Source organism: Pteropus medius, unplaced genomic scaffold (assembly GCF_902729225.1).
Source record: "Pteropus medius unplaced genomic scaffold, Ma_sr-lr_union100, whole genome shotgun sequence".
NCBI classification, from domain to species: domain Eukaryota; kingdom Metazoa; phylum Chordata; class Mammalia; order Chiroptera; family Pteropodidae; genus Pteropus; species Pteropus medius.
In genome coordinates this window covers 415,378-437,780 of record NW_024342470.1, presented here as the reverse complement: position 1 = coordinate 437,780, position 22,403 = coordinate 415,378, and the positions used below count along the sequence as shown (strand labels likewise).

Here is a 22,403-nt window from a genome sequence, read left to right as displayed (position 1 = left end):
TTTTTTCACTCAAAAGATCCCAAGGGTTTTAGGAGCTCTGTGTGAGGAATTTAGGACAAAGCCAAAATATTACTCTCACACCACAGTCACTGTGAAGACGGCTTTCCTGCCACTTAACCATTTCATCTCCACAGTGACACCCATCACTTGCTCTTGGTGAGAACTTGCCATACAGTCACACCTAACAGCACTGCAACTGAACAGTACAGAGTAGGTGTGTGCTCAGGTAGAAGTCTCTGCCACAGTGTCATGGCAGACCCCTTCTGAATTAAGGTCGCCTCAGTATACTGGTTGCTCCAATCTTTGCTTCCTGTCCCCTGATTACAACTGAAATACTATACAGGGATTACAAACTGTGATACAAATGATTCATTAGCTCAATTTATAATGGCACAATTAAAATAGTCCAGGTTACCAGAGAGGAGAATCAAGGAGAATTAAGGCACATGATTCTTGAGTAAATATACAAGTTCCTATCCAACTGATCTCTGGGCCTGCTGTATAACAATTTTGTAAGATCTGCACTGCAACTAAGTGAGGGATGCCTCCTAGAGTCATGGAGTGCATAATCATACAGGTATAGATGGTGGCCTTGTTCTCTCAGTCTAGATAAATAATTAGTACAAAAGAGATCATGAGACATTCATAGAAACTACAAAAAAATAGAAACTACATAGAAAATAAAAAATGTCTCTACCTTCTCAGAGAAGTTAAAGAGGACACATATTCTTTGAATCAAAACATCAATGAAGAGTTTAAAAGATCAGAAAGATACTAAAAAAACAACTCCATAAGGAGAAGAGGGATCATGCCAAGGGAGGGTGACTTGGCTAGTTGATTTATATAAGGGTAGATATGGATTTTAATGTCTTAAGTTTAGAAGTCAATTTGTTCTCCTTGGGGGCAGGTGTTGTGAGAGAAGTGAGAAGATATTCACCTATTTTTTACATTTTGTAGCATTTGATTTGTTTAACATGAATCATACATTATTTTTTATTACTGTTCTTCTGGGGGACAGAGTGAGCATCCTTTCAAGCATCTCTCTGTTCATGAAAAGTCATACCAATCTATGATTACAATTTTACATAGCTTGTATTCTGAAACCTTCATTTTTTCAATCATAAGATCTTTCCAGTCAGTAAATATGGAGTCCACTTTCAAGAGCTGTATGAAATTCTTCTTTCATAATTTACTTTATCAGTCCATTACTGATGGACATTAAGATTGTTTCACATTTTCAATACTGTAAATAGAGCAGTAATGTGCATTCATCTCCTTAAATTACCAGAAGTGTGTTGTAGAATAAAATATTTTACATTTCAATATATACTGCTGCACCCCTTTCCTAAGATGATATGACTGTTTCACACTCTCTACAATATTGCAGAAGACCCGCTCTGCTGCCCCTCACAGTTGCAAATTTGAGGCTGGCAATAATTTTAATCTTTGCTGGTTTGATGACAGGAAAAAGACATCTTATTCACATTTTACTAGCATTTTTTTGATCATTCGTGAGGCTAAATCTTTTTCTGATGTCCGTGTGTTTCTTTGTTAACTTGCCTCAAAGGATTTTGCCCATTTTTCCCATTAAAACATTAAATATTTTCCCTATTGATTTTCAAGAGCTATTTATCTGAGATATTGATTCTTTGTCTAACATTTTGCAAATAAGTTTCCAATTTGCCTTCTACCTTTCAACCTTTTATGGTGTTTATATTTACACAGAAGTTTCATTTTTTAAGTAGGCAAGTTTACCAATCTTTCCTCTTAAGTTTTCTGATGCTGAGATAAACTTAGAAAAAAAGGTCTTCCCCAACCCAAAATGATGATCACCAACGGTTTAGTATTTTATGGTTCCAGCAAAAATTTATAGTGAGATAGGAATCCAGATCTTTTTCTTTTTTTTAAATGGTGAACTAATTGTCTTAATTTCATTTACTAATCTTTGTTTTCCTTCCTAATTTAAAAAAACTACATTTACAGACATAAATTCCCCATATAAGTCTAGAGTTGAATTATTTTCATAGTTCATTCTCTTTGTATCAGTGACATATATTTTCAATTGCTTTAACTTTGTAATGCATTTTAATATCTGCTAAAGCAAGTTGCTCTCGTTAGTCTTCTTTCTCAGAATTTTTGAGTATTTTCATTTGCATATTTTTATAATTGTAAAGTTGAAAAAAAGTACTGTAAAATTTTTATTGGAACGGCATTGAATATGTGCACAGATATAGGATGTGACCTCTTTCTTTCTATACAGTCTTTCTTTACTAAAACAATACAGGCCTATTTATTTATGGTCTATAGTAAAATCTTATGATTTCATAAATTTTACTATTTGTGTTATAAACGACTGGTTATTTTTCAGTTGTTATAATAAATAATGTCTTTTCCTACTTTAGCACATGTATACAAGGAGACGTATGCCAGGATATTTATTGCAGCATTGTAAAATGAAAAAAAGTAATCTTAATGCCCATCAATAGGAGGAATAGATGAAACAAACCAAACTATAACATTTTCAAACAATGGACTACCACATAGTGGTTTAAATGATGTAGATCTACATGTATTAATGTGGATTAATTTTAAAATCATAGACAATTCCAGTAAGAAATTGGTATAAGAATAAAGATAACAGAAATAATTTAAAAACCATGGTGTAAATACTTTATATTCAGGTTTACTGGTATCTGATAAGTTTTATAATACTTATACTACATATGCATTTTGACAGCTTTTTGAAATTTTAGAGCATTTAAGTGACTCATATATTCAAAAGGATTCTAATTAAAGGTTTGGAAGTGTTTGATTAAGTTTGCAATCAACATTTAAATGTTTGGGGAAATTTAATCTGTTTAGTGCCTGTTTGATTTATCAGTTTATGTACATGCTGTGCAAATATTCACTGGGATGTTATTAATATTTAAATGAATTCTAGATTCATATGATTAATAAATTGGAAAATTAATTATAAATAAGTGTTTATTCCTTTTTCTGCATAGAAATAATTTGGACATAATCTCACAATGTCAAGTCATACCTTTCCTCTGGTCTTTTTCTGCAAAATGGATTTTTTATTTTTTGGCCCACAATTTATCCATAAAAATTTTAGAATTAGTAAATTCTGTAAAAGTACTCTGTAGTTATTTTAGTTGAAATTGAGCCAAATCAATAGATTAATTTGGAATGAATTTTCCTCTTTATGAGAACACATGGCATTTCTTCTGTTCCTGTTTTAAAAGGAAATACTTCTAACATATTCCCAATTAGGATGATGTCTTCTTGTATTCAGTGATGCTGATGAAAAACCCAATGTCAATATTATTCTCATTCATTTGCATATGACTGAGATACCAGACCCTTATCAGAGATATGATTTATAAATATTTTCCCTCATTCTGTGATTCATCTTTTCACTTTCTCATAATGCCCTGTGAAACACAGAAGTTTTTTAATTTTTATGAACTCTAATTTATCTATTTTATCTTTGGTTGCTTGTGCTTTAGGTGTTGTATCTAAGAAAACATTGCCTAACCCAAAGTCACAAAAATTTACTGCTTGGGTAGGGGTAGGTTTTCAATTTATTTCTTCCAAATATCCAATTCTCAAGAGTTTATATTCAGTTTATGAGTTTATATTATACAGTTTATATTATTGTTTTAGCTTCTTTATACTCTTCATTTCCAAAGTATTTTTTCTTTTAAAATCTGTTTTTAACCTTGCCTATTTGTTATGTAATTGATTTTATTTCTATACCAGGTTTTTGTCATTTACTTCTTAAAATACATTCGATACACTGATTTTATAACCATCTATTCTAGAAATGTAACATCTGTAATAAATTATTTTTTCACTTGGTTTTGTAAGCTGTTTTCTTAACATTAAGCCTTATATGTTTGAATTTTGGCGTGAGAGCTCAATGTTAAATGTTAAGGATTATTTTTTCCTGCTTTTTAACTTTTCCCTTTTCCTCTGTGCTTACCTTTTATTTAGTAGTTTTGCAGGTGCATTCCCCCCAATTCTTTGGTCTAATATGTGGCCTTTAAATGATTGTTTTCGTTTAAAGCTCCATTGTGATATTGGGGATGTGGCAGTTTTGGTTATAGAATCCTGGGTAGTTTAGCTATGTTCCCAGTTTCCTGGCTTTCTATGCCTGTAGAACCTGGGAGTATAGCCTCAGGCAATATTCGGCACACTCAAAATTATTTCGCATTCTTTCCCTTTAACCTTTTGTTTTGCTAAAGAAAAGCTGAAAATATTTTTACTTTTCTCTGTCTTAATTATTATTCATTACTCTTTTATCTTTTGCCATCTATTGTTACTGAGAAGTCAGCTATCAAGATAATTGTTGATGCTTTGTATGTAATATATACTTTCCCTCTAATAGCATTAAAGATTTTCTTTCATTTTGTTGCTCTGCAGGTTCACTGTAAAATGTCTAGTTGTAGTGCATTATCTGTATCCTTTTTGATTCTGGGAGTGCACTTTCAGTCTAAGGATGCATATATTTGTTAGATTTTGAAAATTTCACTGTTTTATCTCCTCAAATATTTATTATCTTTCATGTCCTCTATTAGATTCTTTTGGATGCCTATCAAGTAAGTATCCTTCACGCCTCTTAACTGCCATTTGATAACGTGTATATTAAGTTCTTTATCCCTTTTTATTATGTCCATGGTCCAAAATCAGCCATATTGACCCCACTTAGCTATATGACTGTTGAGAATGTGGGGGAGCAGGTTAAATATGGGGTGAGCACTCATGCCCCTGCCAGGGCCCCAATGTGTGTCTGTACTCTGACCACTCTGCTCCACTTTTCAACTTCACCATGTCAACCTTCACTTCGTAGGCTACCAGCCCCAATACCCTGTTTGGGATATGCCCACTCCCACCCTGGGTGTAAGCCCACGTGGATCCTTCATAGACCAGAACCCTGAGTTGATTAACTGGTTGCATTACCTCTGTTTCACTACTCACACTTCCCTGGCCGCCTCTTTCTTCAGAGGTCTGGGCAGGCTTTATCCTCCATTTCGTTTGAAAATATTAGTGCCCTAAGGGCCTATCAGTGTCCAAGGATGGCTTCGGCATTTATCCCAACAGTCCCAGAGTTCCATTTGGCAAATGGGGCTTTGCTTAACTCAAAACATAGTTTTCCAAAAAAAGTACATTAAGCTCCTGCAAGCCTGTCGACAGCCTCTAAGCCATATCCTAGTCTCAGTGAAAAGAGCACTAGACTTAAATTCAGAAGTTTTCATTCTGGCTTTGAAATTAACCATCATCATCATAAATTATTCTAATATCATCTATAATTTATGACTTGTCTGAAACGTGTTTATTTCTCTTCTAAGCACATTATACATATTCCTCACAAAGATTTTATAAAGCAGTACTATTTTTCCTATTTAAAAGCTAAAGCTGAGAAATATAAAACAGACTATGGTGGAAACAAAATCGTCTGTTCTAGAGAAGTAGTTCTCAAAGTATTGTCTAGTGATCTGGGTCAAAACTATATTCATAATAATACTAAGATTTTATTTTTCCTTTTTACTATAATACTCAGGAGTGTAGAGTATGCCAGATTGAATTCAGAAGCAGAATGAAGAATCCAGCTGTCTCTATTTAGGCAGATATTAAAGAGAATTACAAAAAGGTATAACAATATTACTCTTCTAATTTTTTTTTTATTTTTGAAAATGTGGTTATTTATCTATATAAACATGTAATTTATGTTAACATGCAATGGGTTTATTGATGTAATTTAAAATAAAACAATGGCTAAGTTTTTTAAAGTCTGTTTTACTTCTGATGTAGTAAATAAATATCTGTAGATATAACTCAAATAAACAAAGCTCCTTGTGGTCCTCAATAATTCTTAAGGATATAAAGGAGTCCAAAGACAAAAGAAATCAAAAACCACTATCCTAGAGTAATCCTATTCTCTAGCAATAAACATATTTGTGATTGTTATCTTTTTTCCCTCAGACATATAAAAGCGAAAGCACATTTACACACACATAGATACACATAGTTTTTCCCCCACAAATATATACTATACAACCAATTATAAATGTTTTATTTAATATTTCTTGTTATACATATTTGGCATGTTTCATATGCATTCTTCAAGAAACTTAAACTCTTTTATGAGAGGTAGACATGTAAGAATCACAGACAAGAAAAAAAGTGGGGCCAAGGCAGAATAGTCAGAGAAGCATCTACATAAAAAAAGTTATCTTGAGCTTGTTTCTGTTTTATGACTTAGATCCTTAAAAAAATATTGTACATGCAATTATCTGAATAATTTTCATCTGAGTAGTCTATGATTTGACTTTACTGAATGTTTACTCATTTATTCAGTTCATTTTGTTGAGAGATATACATTTAGTGTGTGTTGGAATTAAATTACTGGTTCCTCACATTATTATCCAGCTATCAACTTGTCATTTAATAAATGGTCTTCCTCTTTCAGTTCTTTTGTGATACTGATTGTTTCATTACAGTTTTAAGAGTCCTACTCTGTTCCAATGATCTCTTATACTCTAGGGTAGAATCAGAAGCCGAATATTTTAGCATGTACCATGTTCTAATACTTGGTAGAATAGTCAGTCCCCTTTGCTGCCCTTTTCTAAGTTCTGTGATTATGTGACTGTTCATTTTTCATATGAAGTTTAGAAACATTTTGTTGTTTTCTAAGATAAAATCTTGCTGGGGTGTCAACCTGAATTATGTGTAGCTTCTAAATTAACTGTTAGAAAAGAATTACTGGAATAGTTTGGCATCTGTTAATGCTAGTGGATATGACCTCTGACTACATGTGAAAGAGGATTTGCATTGTATTTATGGGATACTCTTCGGGCTCTCTTATCCACCCTCCCGCGCCCTCCCCGCCCCATGCATGCCCTCCCTCTTCCGCTAGACTATTCTCTTGTTTGAAAAGCTTTAATGTAGACCTTTGGCCTTGAACTTTGTTCTTTTTCTTTTACTTTTCTTTTTATTATTGGTCACATTCTTTGGACAGTTTCCTTGGTTTCAGCCTGTGTACTCTGCTGGGTACTATGCTTTTTTCCTATTGCTTTGATTCTATTATCATATACCACTTGCCAGCCTCTCCTGTTTCCTCTTCCAGCTCTAGATCTTAGAAACCCAGCCAGAATTAGCAAATGTTTATTCTCCCATCTATTAATGTACCTTGCTATATTTGTTCAAAACTTTTATATATATTTATCAAGATTTCATTATTTTCGTTATGAAGCTATGTATTGTTATTTCATCCCCATGCCTTTGTGTGTATGTCTATATGTGTATTATGTACGTGTACTTGTGTATTATATTGAGGGAGGGCTTTTCCTGTCTAGACTCTCCATTTATTATTAATACGTTAGAATATTACTGGGCTTTTTTTGTCTTGCAATTGACATGTTCTCTCCATTAAAAAATTAATGTCATTTCTTTTTACCAATTCTTGGAAATTTTATAACTATACAGTTTTTATCTCACGAATAAGACAATATTGTTTCAATCTTTCCAATATTTATTGCCCTCATCTATGGGAGTTAAGAGTACATGGCATCACTGGCCAGACATCATATCTACAAGAGTAAGCTTTGGTGCCATTGATGATGACAAAGCATCTTCATCAGCAATGTGGACTACAGGACGTACATGAATCAGCAGACCTAAGAGACTTGTTAAAGCGTCCACGTGAGATGTTCACCAAGACTTCTAAAAACAATAGATGGAGAATTTGCAGAGTGGGAAATATGTAATGGTAGGTGAGGACCAGAGCCATAAAAATCTAGTTTATTATCAGATCCTGTTTATTACTGTTGATAGGCCTTTGTGACCAGAGGAATGTGAAGCAGACATCAGCTATGAAAGTATACAAAAAGTGAACAGCATGGATGAAAATGAAAAATGAAGAATTATAAAAGTTTCTGGAAATAGCAAAGAAGGCGAAAAGGATCAGGAAGTAAAAAGAAAAATCTCAAACTCAATTCTAGAGATATGATATAGACAGATTCAAGAACAAAAGGCCTAGACATACACTTTCTTAGAAAACAATGACAAACATCAGTGTATTTTGATTTAGTTCTTAACGGCATTCCTAAATGAAAATTATACCTCACAATAAAGAAATGTAAATGGCATAACTGTTTCAAAGAGAACAAGTTTCTTGGGCTACACTTACTAAATAATAAAATGAATTTTTAAATCCTCTCCAACATCCACTAGAGGCTCTCATGTAAATTCAAGAGAAAATATCCTTAGGTGGTCTATGAAATAAATGAGGAAGTACTATATTTCTATATTTTAAACAGCTGAGTTTAAAACAAACTGAAATCCTTGAGAATATTTTTAAATGTTAGAAAATTGTTTCTACATTTTTAAGGTATGGAAACAGCAGAGTTTATGGGTGACACATAAAATTCTCAGCAGCAAAGTCACATAATGGAAATGTTTCCAAAGAATCATTTTCAAAATATTCACTCCATACTTGAATTTACTTCATTAATAAAACATCACATTTTGCTTGAAAAAGAAATCAAGTTTATTTTTTCAAACATATTTGCTAGGTAGTATACCAATAGCACACATGGAAAGGTCAGCAAATGTGGAATGTTTACTTTTTTAAAAAGAGAAAAATGTGTGTGGTTCAGCTTTGACAATTATTTTAAGTTTGACAATTATTTTAATATTCCATGAAATAATATGTGGAGCTTAAAAGATTTTTTAATAATCATTCCTCATTTCATGAATAGATATTGTAAAAATTCCTCTACTTAAAAGATAATCCACTTAACTAGGCTCATAAACTACAAAACATTACAAAATCCTGAAAGCAGAAAAAAAAAAAAGTGAGACTAGCTCTTGAACCCTGCCACTTTTTTACTAGGTATAATCTGTGCCACACTTGATTGTATGGCAGTTGGACCAAGTGAAAGCCCATTGTCAATCCACATATTACACATCAATAAAAGAAATGTTCTAAAGATGACAGAATAGGAAAATGGAAATTACCTAGGTCCTTGATTATCATTGTTGTGCTGCTGAATTAAGCAAATCAGGATCATCTATCACCAGATTCTTATTGTGTGAAATGGCAAATCTCTATTTTTAAACCACTTGGCACTGGACTTTCTTTTTACTGGCAGCCCAGTGCATTCTCATGTGTGCACTGTCTCAGGGCCTTTGCCCTTGTTCTTTCTGACTGGAGTGCTCCTACACCAGGGCTTCATATAACTGACTAGTTTTTAATCATTCAGATCTCTGTTTAAATGCCACTTCCTTCTACACAAGTTACTGCAGCCTTATTCCTACTTGTTACTCTTTATTATTTTAGGCCATGTAATTTTCTTCAAAGACTTTAGCTCCTGAAATCTTATGATTTGCTTATTTTATAATATTTTTATTTTTAATCTTCCTTGTGGGCAGAGACTTCATGTATTTGTTTACTGCTATATCGCAGTACAAAAACCGCTGCCTGGCAAATGATGGCATTCAATATTCGTTGACTAATTAACTATATCTTCAATTTTGTTTCCTGACTCTTCTCTACATAAAACCTATGCTCCAACATGGGTGAGTTTCTAATGAGTCACAAAATGCAATCTATTTTCTCTTGATTCTCTGCCTTTGAATTTCCTGTTTCTTCTACCTATATGTCTTTGCCCCTTCCTCAGTTCTGAAACTTAAGATACCTACTCTGTGTCAGGCGCTGTGTTAGTATGAATATTAACTTTAGTAAAACAATCTTTCTACCACAATGAGTTACCACTTATGCCCAACTAGGTTGGCTATAATCAAAAGACAGATAACAAATGCAAGGATGTGAAGAAACTGGAACCTCAGACACTGCTGGTCAAAATGTAAAATGTAGACATTTTCAAAAACAATCTGGCAGTTCCACAAACAGTTAAAGAGTTTTCATATGATTTAGTACTTCTACCCTTAGGTATATACCCAAGAGAACAGAAAACATATATCCACACAAAAACATACATGAATATTCATAGGAGCATTACTCATGTAGCTAAAAAGTGGAAATAACTCGTGTCCGTAGAATTATGAACAGATAAGTAAAATGTAGTATATCCATATAATGAAAATATTATTTGGCAATAAAAATAAAGTATTGATAATGCTACAACATGGATAAACCTTGAAAACATTATGCTACATGAAAGAAGTCAGCCATGAAGTATCACTTATCATATGATTCTATTTATATGAAATGTTCGGAATAGGCAAATATACAGAGACAGAAAGAAATATATAGAGACAAATATGTAGATTAGTGGTTGCCTTGGACTAGAGGAGAGCTGGGGTGGTTGCAGTGATGGTCAAAGGGTGTGGGGTTTCTTTCTGAGGTAATGAAATGTCCTAAAATTGAATGTGGTAATAGATCCACAAATCTGTGGCTATAATAAAAGCCACTGAATTGTATACTTTACATGAGTGAGCTGTATGGTATGTGAATTATCTCTAATAAGGCTGTTAAAAATAAATAAATCACCAAAAAACACAAAAACAAAATCTCTGCCATCTCTAGATGTCTTCCAAGATTGAATTCTAGTTTTTCTACTCAAAGAAGTCTTGGTTTTGTGTTCCTGCTCAGTTGGCCTACAGAATTCTGCAGTTTGTCATAGCTTGAACCACCTGTTGTTGTTAAGTTTTATTCCTTTGTCTCTTCCATCATGCTGAATGTTTCTTGGAAATGGGATGGTGTCTTTCTGTTCTGAATCCCAAGGGCCTAGAACGCACATAGTGGCTTGTTGTAAATGTTGGCTGAAAAAAAAGAATATTAAGAAATAACTGGATTGATAACAACGATAAAGGAAAGAGTTTTGTTTTGTTTTAGAATAAGAAAAAAATACAGAACTTTAAGGAAGTATAGTCTGATAGAGCAAATCCAGTGATGGGGTATGAAAGCAAGAGGTCAAGTTTTCTAGAGTAGAGCAGACCCATGGGGAACATAGGGGATCTGAAGGTTTCTTAATGTGGAGATTCATAAATTAAGAGAAGGTCCAAGTTGCTGGACAACAGGGGCCTAAGTTGTAGTTCTACAAAATGGCCACTGTATAGAGCTGAAATCAGTTGAAGTTTTTCTGAGTGTTGGAGTCTGTAGAATAACAACAAAAAATCAAATCTCAAAGATCTCAAGAAGCATAAGAGAGTGACAAGGATGGGAAGAAGACAATACAAATAGATAGATAGTATAGATTTTAAAAGAAGGTACAAGTGTAGCCTTTCTACTGTAGGGAATATTTTCTTGGAAGTGAGCATGTTAACTAATTAAGTTGAGAGTTGTTTTAGCAGGGTCTCTATGCTACTTCCATAGTTCCTTCTGGGTTATGTCAAACGATTGTTGGTCTGCAGTAGTGTTTACATGCCCTTTAAAATGTCAAAGGATTTTCTGCTGATATTTATCTTCTGTTGCCTTGCCCATTACATAGAACACCTTGAACGATCACAAACTCTGCATTTTAAAATCCAGCATGACAATCTTCCTTGACAATTTTGTGGCACCACAAGTACTCTCTTGTCATACCTTTTAAGAGCCAGGAAGGGTCAAAACAGTTCTCAAAAACAAGTGAATAACAGTAGAAAGAAATAACACAGAGCAGCAAACAAACAGATTTGTGAAGGTCATTCCAACTGCAAAGAGCACAGGTCAGCACACTAGCACTCCCTGGCTGAGAGAGTACAAGCACAGAATAATGAATTACCAAACTCATTGAGGGCTTTTTGCATGTCTTCTATGTTCTAAGCATGTCACACGTGTTAAGTCTAATTCTCAAAACAATTCTTTGATGAGAGGGTACTGTTATTATCCCTATTTTCACAGAGGAGAAAACGGAGAGAGTGGATTAACATCAAGGGCAGTCTGGCTCCCAGTCCATATCCTAATCACCTTACTAAACTACTCTCTGATCTCTCTACTCTACTGTTGACTGCACATGGGAAAGATACACACTAATGATATATATGTTTTTTATGACATGAAAAGCACTATAAAGAATGGCCACTCTATGGGGTAATGCTCACTGAGGTATAATTGTATGTATTAAGACTGTGCTAAAAAACGGGCTGGATGTGGCAGTAGACATGCAGTAGAAGTGTCTACTTATTGTTCTCTGAATACTATTATCTTTGACACCTTTGTGCTTCTACACAAGTTCTTTTCCACCCTTAGCTACCTGCCTAGACTGACTTTACCATCCTTAGCTGCCTAATAAATAAAAATTACTACTCATCCTTCAAGATACATAATATTATCACTTCTTCCATGGAAACTTCTCCAACTCTCCCAAGCAGAATTAGTCATGCACTTGGCTGGATTCTCAACTGTTTTGTTTATGTACCTTTAATACCATCTGTAAATGTTCAGTGCAGGAAACAGAAACCATACTAAGTACATTAAGCAAAAGGAGATTTAGATGCTTACAAAATTGTTGCAAGGGTTCTAGGCTGGGTCTCCTGAAATGAGCACCACAGAACCAACCTTAGTAAGAAAGCACACACCTTACTTATGATCCAGGGATCAGGAAAAGTTGCCGCTACTTCCACTGAAGTTGATAATGGGCCTTGGAATGCTGCAGCAGAATAACAAACAGTTCCTAGGACCTTCCTTGTCAACAGAAATCAACCAAAGAGGCAGACTTTGTCCTTCCAAATCTTATGTGAGTGCACCAAATTGGTGGAACTTAATTTATCCAGAACCCTAGCTGAGAATCTAGGAAATACAGTTTTTACCTTTTGAGCCTTTGCAAACAGCAAGATGCACGAGAAAGAGGATAATCGAAGCTGAGCAAACCATTTATATTACCCACTATGGCATCTTGCAGGCTGTATTTTGATATATCTACTTCCATTAGTGGTTCATAAGGGGGTAGCAAAAAGCATCTTATTTGACTTTTCTAATCCCAAATTCTTAGCTGAGATAGATATATCAATAGATATTTGTGGAATACAGAATACTTCTTTGCCATCTCTTATTTGTTTTGCTATTCAAGTCAAAGGAGAAAATGGGGCACTATTGGGCCTATTATTGAATTAACATACTCTACGTATACTGAGAAGCAAGCAGGCAAGCCTGAAAAGCTAGAGTATGGACCAAGAGAGCAATGGAAACTCAGATCAATTATGACTAATTTAGCTACTTCTCATACCTAATTCTGCCACTCTCACATAAGAAGTATGCTAACTAATCATTTTTTGTATTGAAATATGCCCAAACCGCAGATGAATCTATTTGAAGATTTTCCTAGTAATTTCCTATACTCAGTTTGATCACAAAAGTTTGGGATGGGGGAAGCAAACTGGATATTAGAACAGCCTCTGAACTTCAGGAGAAAAACCTCAGTGTGGTTACTAGGCAGAAGACTTTCACACAGGTTGGTTTTCACAGAACCCTGTTAATGTGTGGTCTTACTATAAAAATCTTCAATGCTCCCATTTCCACAAAATAAATCTAAACATTACTATAAGGCCCATAACTACCTTTCCAAAATCATTCTCTGCCCCTTACACTTGCTACTTCAAAGTGTCCACTCTTTCTCCAGAAGGGCCATATGCTTACCTCTTGCCATCTTTCTTTGCTCTTGCCATTTTCCTTTCTGGAATGTGCCCTCTCTTCCTTTCTATTTCGAATGGAACCTGATTTTCTCTGAGTTTTAGGTGTCTCCTATCCTTTGTAATTTAGTCCCTACTCTGCCTCTTTCATGAAGCTCTCCCAAGAGACCAGTTCTTTAATATTCTTTCTTCCTCTCTCCCGCCATTCCATTCCTGTTCTACTTATTATATATACTTTAAATGTATATCCTGGTTTTGCCTAAGTACCCTATATTTCAGTTGGAATGTTGGCTGTGTCACAGAAGTAACTAATCTTATATTTCTTTTTGATCCCATACACTGGTCCAGTAACTTACATCTTTGTTAAATGTGAGATAAAGTCATAACTATATTTGTTTCTTAGGTTTTATTTAATGTATATTTGATCATTAAAGTAACTGATTTTGTTAAACACTATGTGTTCCCCCTTGAACCATTCATTCTGGAAACTTCTATGCATAAAATATTAAGGTCAAATATCATCTCTAAGGAGATTTTTTTTTGTCTAGCCTCTGCCTCTTATAGGCTTTGTTTTATTATACTGCCCTATCACAGCACTTATTCTCCTATTTCACTTAGTCTCTGGTGCCTAAAAAAACTATTTACCTAAACATCAGTGGCTTACAATAGCCATCAGTTATTTCTCATGATTCAGTGGGTCAGCATTCTGGGTTGATTTCATCTGGAATAGCTTATCTTTGCTCTACATGGAAATGGCTGGAAAGGTTGGGCCTCCCTCTCTCCACATGGTCCCCAACCTCAATGAGGCTGATCTTGACTTGTTCTCATGATTGAAGTCTCCTAAGAGAATGAGAGCATATGCTGCAAAAACTCAACATGACATCACTTTTGCTGCATTTTACTAGAAAAGCACATCATAAAACCAGCCAAATTCAAGGTACAGGGGAATAGATTTCATCTTCTAATGAAAAAAATTACAAAGAATTCATGGACATTTTTATCTAATACATTCATTGTACTCCACCTATTTATTGTCTGTTTTTATAATAAGGTTGAGAAAATCTCATATGCCTTGTCTGGATATTTATTTTCACATGCTGAGTGCCTGGCACAGAGTAAACTGCTCAATACCAGGTTGATAAACATTAGATTGCATGGTAGGCAGTGATTAGAATACGAAGATATGTGGGAAACAAAATATAGTCTCCAATCCTGAGGATTTTACCGTCTAGTAGAAGAGAGAAAATGATGAAACGAGATTAAAAGAGCCTTCTCAAAAAACAGAAATAGTACTATTCCAACAGGAAACTGCAAAATTACCTAAATTGGAATACATAGATAAGAAGAGCAAGCAATGTATATATATATACAGATTATATCTGGTGATTGGGAAATTAAGACCTGCACTATGTTTTGAGGATAAGATTTGGATTCTTAAGTAATAGTTGGGTATAATTAGTAGATGGAACCATGTGAGAAATGGCCCATGGATAAGAAAGTAAAATTGTATGTTCGAAAGCATAGTGGCTGCCCACTTTGCCTGCAGGAGGAGCTGGTGCCAGGGCACAATGGAAGGCTTTAAGGGGAACCTTGGAATAAGACTGCTTAGATTTTATCGTGTTGGTGATGGCATCTTAGAGCAGAAGAGCATCAGGATAAATACTGTGTTTAGGGAGAGGATCAAAGCAGCATATTTAAAATGGACAAAAGAGAGAGACAGGAAGCAGAAAGAAGCAAGTATGATGAGGGCCTAAACCTCATTTTGGCAGCAAGAATGGGCAAGAGGAAGCTGGGAGATTGACAGTTACTGAGCCCCCACTGTTCCTTAAGGTGTATTATTTCATCTGATCTTTCAATAATCCTGAGATGTAGATGTCAACACCACCATCTTACAGAAGACAGTAAAGTTCAGATAATTTAGGTAATTAGCCCAAGATCACATACTCGTTAATGTAAGAGCTGGTTCTTTTAAGTTAAAGGTTATATTTTGCTCTTCTCAGGATACAAAAATATTTTATTATTAAACTTTTATTTTACCACAAGTTTGTGCAAGGTCTTCACCAAATGATTAGTAGGTCTCTAACATAATAAGACAGTGCCCCTGCCCTCTCTATTTCTGCTCATACAGTGGAGAAAGGAAAGGGATACTTCAAACAAAATGCAAGGGAGTAAAGCAGAGAAGACAGAAAAAGAGACTGAGCACAAAAGCATCCAGCCACTAAGTTCCAAGATAAGCATTAAACATTCAATGTATATTTAGCACTTAATAAGTGCAAGCCCTGAGCAGGGTGCTGGGAAGAAAAGATGAATCAAACACCATTTCTATCTTTCAAGATAGTAGAGGAAATTGGCATGTAACAAATAAATGACAAACTCTTGCAAGGGAACCGATGGTATTCTGTATACAGTAAACCAAGAAACAAATAGGTAGGAATTATTTCTCGCTGAAGCATCAAAGAAAAGTTTCATGAAGGGGATAGACCTTAATCTACATATTGATTGGCAAGAAGATGGCCAAGTAACAAAAAGGGATAAGGAAGCTGTGACTGAGTTGCAGGGTACAAAGGAGGGGATAAGAAAGGAATCACATGGTAGAGAGGGACCAGATCACGTGGTGCAAGACGGTCTAATTAGAGGCAGGATAAAACAGTGGGTAAGAGAGTCAACGCTAGGGTCAGACTAATAGGCTTCAAATACCAGTCTGCACGCCTCTCTTTTCGGCTTTAAATCAGTTCTTCAACTTCATTAAGCCTCAATTTCCTCATTTGTAAAATGGAAATAATAATAACGCCTTCCTCTTGTCTCTCCCAACTTCTAAACCAGTTTTGGAATAGACAGATGTCAAATAGAAATAAGCATATAAGCTTTAATCTGATAAATCTGATTGGAATATTTGGCTTGGATCTGAAGTAAAATGGACTTCCTAACACTCGTTCTCAAGCCCATATATTGGGCCCTATATGTGAGGAGAGCTGGAGTTATTGACAACATACCTAGCATGAAGGACTGAAGCCTTCTCATACTCCATAGACCTTTGTTACTCAGAGTATGGTCCACAGACTGGTTGCATTGAGAGTTTAATAGAAATGCAGAATCTCAGGCCCCAGCAAAGACCTTTTGCAGTGGAGTCTGCATATGAACAAGGGCCCCCAGCTGACTGCTATGAGCATTAAAGTTTGAGAAGCACTGCCAGAGAGCACTAGAGAAACTGAATCAGTAGATGAGAGATTCTGAATCTGGCCTATAAGACCCATCGCTCCTTCTCTTACATGAAAGAGCTAATGAGAGTTGGATAAAGAGGCAGAAGACTCTACCTGATGTCTCTGTGAAGGTATAAGTTCCTGCTTGGGGCTGGCAGAAATTCGGGATGGGCAAGAGGATACTTTCTCCTATAAGCATAAAGGGAGAGTAAGATGACTCTGTGAATGTGACCCCAGTGACTGGGTGCAACATTCCCCAAGACTGTGAATGCAGAACATGGGGAAAGTGTGAACAGACAGACAATTTGGAGTATTTTATAGTTTCATTTTTATGTTTAAATCTTAGATCCATCTAGAATTTCTTCTATGTTTCAATGGGACATTCACTGAGCACCTTATAGAAAACTCTATCACTGCCACCACCACTTCCAATGCTCAGCACTCCCTGCTCTCCTAAGGGACTGTTCGAGTTTATCTGTCTCCTCCCTTCCTCACTAGAACGTAAGTTCCACAAGGAGCTATATCTATTTTGTTCATTATTGTTTTCCTGGTACATAGATCAAAGTGGCACTGGAGATATGTGGTAGGTACTTGATAAATATTTGTTAAATGAATGAATACAATTTTGAGATCCCACAGGGCATCAGGGGGTGTTGTCCAATAATAATTGTGCTTATATGTCTGGAGTCTAGGGAGAAATCTGAGTTACAGAGGTAAAGACTGGGAGTCATCAGCTATCAGTGGGAACTGAAGCTAGGAGGCTGGATGAGATCACTTGGAGAGAGTTCTGTCTTTAAAGGAAAGAAGATTTGCTTGTTTGGTTGAGATGATTAGGAATTCCAGGAGAAAAGTGGTGTCATCTCCAACCACACCTAGTCCAAGAAGAGCATGAGCAGGTCACTGCAAATGTCATCAGATGCAACACCTCTTCCTGTTTTCCTTGGACAAAGCTAGTAACTTCTTGGAAAGTTTTATGATGTCACAAGAAGCAAATCAGCCAACAACAGCATTTATCATTTATGGAAAACATTTTAATAATTCACTGCTTCAATTAACATTTGCCATTAATCAAGATTTCATGTTTAAAAGCATCACACCCAAGCTCAGCAGGTCGGTTTAGAATCAACTCCATCTGTCATGGAGCCCAGTAGGATGAACACAAAGAGACAAATGCCAGGCCTACTTAAAGCTGGTGGTGGGAGCCACCTTCCAAAGTAGACTCCTGGGAACTGGGCACCCCATAGAGTCAGGAAAAGTGAACTTCTACCTCCAAAAGGAGCCTATACTTTGCAAAGGAAAAGCAAAATGTTTTCTCTACACGAGAGAAAGAGATTACTTATTTGTTTAGGTCTCTCTCATACACCCTTTAATACCAGATTATTTCTCTCCATTTCTTCCCTTCCTGCAAGTTAAAAAGACAGTCTATAATGGAGCAGACAGAGTCTTGTTCCCATATTTGAACACTTATAATTTGGTCATTTGCTGATTAACTGTTTCCGCCAAAAGAGTAGCAAGCAGTTCCCCCTGAACAGGAAAGATCAGCAAGAAAGGATACTTTTTTACTATTCATTGTTACTATTACTTCAATTGTTCTAAGATGTATAAAATCTTATTTAAAAAATGGTACCTTCATTAATCACACTTTACTGGGATGAAACCATATCAACAGATTACTAGACAGCATCAAATGATCAGAGATTCTGCTCTTGACTTAAATAGCAGTTACTTAATCTCTCTGAGCCTCAGTTTCTCCACCTATAAAATGGAAATAATTTCAGAAGATTGTTGTGAATTATTAAATGAAGCACTAAAAAAGCACTTGGCATGTTGCTTGTCTCCTGGGAAAGGCTAAAACATTTTCATTATGTGTAACAGGTAAGATGCACTTTATACCTTCAGGGAATAAAGGTGAGTATATTCCCTTTATCTTTTATTTGCTTAAGCCATTTCATTCACTCCACAAATATTTACTGAATTACTACTATGTATTACACATTGTTCCAGAAGCTAAGGATCCATTCGAAAATCCCTGCTCTCACGGAACTTACAGTCTAATCTTCGAAGAAATATCTAGCCACTCATTCAATTATTCGTTCATCTGTTGCCACCCTTTCCTCTTCCCCCAAACTAGACCATAAACTAGTAGCTTGCTTAGATTAGAGAGATAATGGACAGACAGACAGGCAGGCAGATAAAAGTCACTAAGAAAATGTTAGCTGGTGGTAAATGCTAACTTGATAACATCAGAGTGATGAGACTGGGGGCTATTTTAACTTGGATGTCCAAAAAAAGTCTCTCTGATATTGTGACAAGGAGGTAATAAGGAGTCAGGAGAAGTGCAGTGCAGGCTGATGCCCATGCCCTGAGTTGAGAATGAACTTTCCTGTTCCAGAAACAGTCATGTGGGTGAAGTACAGTGTGGTCAAGGAGAAGAACAATGAGAAGAGACTGGAGAAGGGGTCAGACCCAGTAGGGGCCTTGTAGGCCAGACTAGGGAGATTTGATTTTTATTACGAGCAAGATGTTAAGTCAGGGGAGTGGCAAGACTGGTTTATATTTTGGAAAGTTAACTCTGTGCACAATGTGAATTATACAGGAAGCTGAAACAGGAGTTAGAAGGCTAATAAACCAGGAAAGCAATGCCAGGGGCCCGAACTAGCATTCTTTATTTCCAACTAGAAGAAACAAGGAATAGCAGATAGATTCATTTAGATTTTAGAGGTAGAGTCATTAGGAATTTATGATAGATTGGAACTAGGGAAAGAAAAAAAAAGAAATATAACATTTCTGGCTTGAGCAACTTTGAAAAATCCAGTCTCTCCCTCTTGAAGCCCGCACCATGCCCAAATGTGAAGAGCACTAAAAGTTCGCTCAGTTTAGAGAGATCCATCCTGCTTCCAAAAATCTATGAAGAAGGAAAACTGGAAAGCACGTTCCTCCCAAACCTCCATTGTTCAGAGGGCTGCTTGTCTACAGCTGCAGCAATAATCTCTACAAAGATCCTTCACTGCCACAGCAGAACCTCATCCTTAGGTTCCAAGCTTATAACTTGGTCAGTTTAAAAACATATGTTTAGTCTTTTCCCCCAAAGTTCCACACCCTGCTGGGGAGCGGGGTAGGCTGAGCCTGCAACATCTGCCAACCTCAAGCTCAGAATGAAGCAGAGCCCTCCAATCCCATTCAAAGCCCCATATGTTGCACCACTGGCCCCAGCCCAGACCCACCCATAGAGAGCTCCTGTTTGTGGACCTTTGTATTATTTCCAGCCCTGAACCTCATGTTTGAGACACAGAGGGACTCCAGGAGGTCTTCCTATCATCAAATCCCCTTATGCAAATCATTTCATGTCCTCCCCTAAACTCAGCATACCATGAGGACAGAACCATAGCTTTAGCTTAGCTATATAAAGAGAGAAAAATATCCTTTTAAACCTAGTACCAGGACAAGGCAGGCCTACTGGTCACACATTTAAATAAATAATCATCCAAATGTTTTGCTCACAATGAGGAAAATCTTCCCAGTTCCTAGCTCCATCAGTAGAAACAGAAGACTGCTATAAAACTAAATTTTCTACCTCAAAAGACTTACATGAGCAAAACTGAACTTACATTTCTCTCTTAAAAATCTGTTATGTGTATAAACTTATTCTAAAAAATATAATTAGTAGATGAGATAAAGCAAATATGGAGGTTGACAATCCTCCAGGAATATAATTTATCTTGGTGACAGGTGGGGAGCATGCCATTTTGAGGTGAGATAAACTGACTCTCAAATTAATTGGAGCAGACATCATCCATCCTGCCTAGCAAGGAAAGGCCTTTTAGGGCTAGTGTGGTTCCTTCTGTAAAGCTAGCCAGGTTCATAGATTGCCAAATGCTCCTTAATACAATAATGGTGAGGTTTACGGTTCCAAAATGGGCAAGGCCAGAGTCACGCTGATATAAATTATTTCTCTCTTGGCATATATTAAACTGTATTATCTTTAACAAAAATGATACTCGCTTTGATGAAATGTGTTTACATATTAGGCTAAAATTTTTAAATCTAGTTTTCTTTTTAGGAAATTAAAATTAAGGCTCAACCCACCTCACCACTCCCAACCAAGCAATGAATTGAGCAGAAGAAAACTGCAATGAGCACACAGGAAAAACATGAGACACTACTGAAGTCTGCAAAATGCAAAGGAAGAAATTCTAATCCTAAAGTGTGAAGGGAGTTTCCTAAGTGAAGAGGGTGGGTGAAGGAATGATACTGTATGACTTCATGAGAAAGAATTGTAGGAGGAAAGGGGAAGGTTGACATAGAGAGAAAGTAGAGTCAACTGGAGGAAAATCCCACTGGGGCACATCTGTGCAGAGACTCAAATATGGCTTTTATGGCACAAACCAGACTGAGTTCTAAGCCTGTTCCTCTCATATTGTGCTCCTATATTGAGATGACCTCATCCTTCCCCTCTGTTATAGTTCTGCCTGCTTTTCTGATGGAGAACAGCAAGGCTCTGGCAGAGTGGCTATAAGGCGGCTTTGCTGTCCCTGGTCCCATTACGGGGATCTGACAGACATTTTTGAAGGGTTTTTGGCCCATGTGGATTATTAAATCACAACTGGTTTTCAGCAGTGACTATCTTAACAAAAATTGCCCCCATCACATATGGGAGACTCAATTACTGTCTCTTATAGATGAGCAGAGTTGGGAAGAAAGGGCCCTGCTACACCCAGATTACAGTGTGAGGGTGGGTCTCCACTCACGTGTGACCACATGGTAGACTGCGAAGTCTTCTTGCTCTTATTTCTTACTTTATAGAACATACATATGTTAGCAAAAACAGTTTGATAGTTAATTTATATAAACTGGATTCAAACTTCCTTTTTATTTGTGTTATTGATGTAGACATTATAAATCTAATGAAAGAAGTTTCAAAAGAAGGTATTAGAAGATGAATATAGAAGTTTTCTGTATGTCAAAAACTAATCCAAAACTGAAAGGCAAATGATAAATTGGGGGAAATATTTGCACTATCATAATAGATCAAGTGTTAATATATTTAGAATAAAAGTTCAAATGACAACAATGAGTAATTTTTACCTATCAATCACACTAGCAAAGATTTTAAAATGAAAATGCTTAATGCTGGCAAGGGTATAATGGTTTCTGGAGAGCAATTTGATAATAGGTTTCACGAGCTTTAAGATATGTTCATATTCTCTGATCCGTAAAGTTTACTTCTCGATTAGATTCTAAGGAAACAATATAAAACAGGATCAAAGATTTTTTTTTTTTTTTTACACCTACAGCACCTGCTCTTCCTAGGTGGTCTTCCATCCAAGTACTAACCAGGCCCGACCCTGCTTAGCTTCTGAGATCAAACGGGATCGGGCGTGTTCAGAGTAGCATGGCTATAGAGGATCAAAGATTTAAGCATATAGCTGCCCTCTGAAGCATAATTTACAAGAACAAATGTCCAATATTGAAGAATGATTAGAGAAATTATGTTGGGTCTGGATAATGGGATATGATGATACTATTAAAAAGATGTTTATGAAAGTTTTTAATGATATAGGAAAATTCTTATATTCTTTTAAAAATTAAAAATGCAAGATATTAGTTTATATATATAATGGGGTTTCA

At 35.9% G+C, this 22,403-nt stretch overlaps 1 pseudogene; it reads right to left on the bottom strand.

The window, feature by feature from the left end:
* Positions 1–22,060: 22,060 nt before the first annotated feature.
* LOC120603267 (uncharacterized) lies at positions 22,061–22,179 on the bottom strand (annotated as a pseudogene).
* Between the last annotated feature and the right edge of the window lie 224 nt (positions 22,180–22,403).